The following is a 1,608-nucleotide window of genomic DNA, read 5'->3' as shown; positions in this document are numbered from 1 at the left end:
TTTTTTTAGTTTGATTTATTTTAGAAAATATCTATTTTGCTTTATTTTCATTTTCATTTTATAACCTTTTTTTTTTGTATTCTTATTTTTTTTTTTGGTTTTATTGATAAAGAAAAACATATGTATGTGTGTGTATATTTTTTATTCAATTTAAGTTTTTTTAACTTGTTGCTAAACGGCGAACAACATAACGCCAAGACCTCCTCGTTAGCAGATCTTTCAATTAGTATTTCGCAAGATGGTTAAGAACTTTGAAGATAGTTGCCAGAATAGGCAGACTTTTATCTTTCGAATGACAGTGCTGAGTTGAAAGACAAATGCCGGAATCGCCATGTAAAACGCTTGTTCTCGAAAAAAAGTTGTAAAAATGGATTTAAATTAAAATTTTGATCGGCGTGGTACAGTTGACAATAGAATAGGGGATAGAGATAATTTTCTTAAGCAAGTGACACCTGAAAAATTAAAAGTTAAATTATTATTAAAATTGATACTTTGGAAAGGAAGCGCGTCAAAAGAGAAAAGGGCATTAAAGACCTCATTAAAACCCGGAAAAAGGTCCGCCTTTCTAGTGTAAAAATGTTGCTACTGGAACAAAAAAGTCGTGCGCGAACAGCTGACATGAAAAAGATAAAAATTAATAAAAAAAAACAAGTTTTCGATACTATTTTTGTTTCGAATATATATTTTGCCTTATATTACTTTTGCCGAAAAAATTGCTAAAATATAGTTTTTGCATGACTTTCAAGAGTTTCTCGACTCTGCTTTGGTGTGCTTGTGTGAGAATGCTTTTTGCTGGCAGTCTTTCCTAGCATATTTTTTGCCATCTCCTCTGTTTCGCCGGTTCATAGTTTGTGGATTTTCGTAGCTATTTTTATTTTATTTTTTGCTTATTTACTCGCTTTGTGAGAATTACTTGAGTGCTGGTTAGAGCGCGCGAACGAGCGAAGCTATGATACAAATGTACAAAGTAAAGCGAATAAATATAAATATAAGTACATGCACTCACATATGTATATATATTTCTATACAAAATATACAAGCTAGATGTAATTGTGTATCTGTGTATCGCATATACATATTTCGCGTTGTAAATTTGTATGGGATACGTATAGAATGGAAAAATACAACCCGCATCGCTTAATCAATTTTTGTGTAGAGCTATTGTGTGTGTTTTTTTTCATTTATTTGGTTGGGTTTTTGCTTGATTGTTTTTTTTTTTATTGTTTTCTGCAGCACCACATGTTCCCACTCCCCAGCGCGCCATTATCACACATTTTTCGCGAAATACAATAGATAGCAATAAAAGAAGTAATACAAATTTGCAAACATATCTACATAGCATGATTTTTTATACATATGTATGTACATATGTATGCTGTTGCTGATAAGAATAAAAAACTTAATTTAAACAACAACAAAACCTTAACAACTGCCAAAAAGTGAACTACTTTTTCTTTGGCTTGCGAAACAAAAAATATTTTTGCAAACATTTTAGTTGAAATTCGTTTTATTTTACTTGCCAAGTTGCTCTTCGCGTTGGCTGCCGCGGTAGTCGGCGCGCCTCGATCGCAGCACAGCAAATTTTCAATTTTTATTTTTTTTGCTGTA

At 31.9% G+C, this 1,608-nt stretch overlaps 1 long non-coding RNA gene across 1 annotated transcript; it reads right to left on the bottom strand.

The window, feature by feature from the left end:
• Positions 1–326: 326 nt before the first annotated feature.
• On the bottom strand, positions 327–939 carry LOC118739945. The gene is made up of 3 exons (XR_004993076.1): positions 700–939; positions 535–613; positions 327–452 (listed from the first exon to the last, which is right to left on the bottom strand). It is a non-coding gene; the product is annotated as an uncharacterized LOC118739945 (long non-coding RNA).
• Between the last annotated feature and the right edge of the window lie 669 nt (positions 940–1,608).

The sequence above is a fragment of the Rhagoletis pomonella genome, unplaced genomic scaffold (assembly GCF_013731165.1).
Source record: "Rhagoletis pomonella isolate Grant_MI unplaced genomic scaffold, Rhpom_1.0 Rhpom_scaffold_00005, whole genome shotgun sequence".
NCBI lineage: Eukaryota > Metazoa > Arthropoda > Insecta > Diptera > Tephritidae > Rhagoletis > Rhagoletis pomonella.
This window is presented reverse-complemented; position numbering and strand designations above follow the sequence as displayed.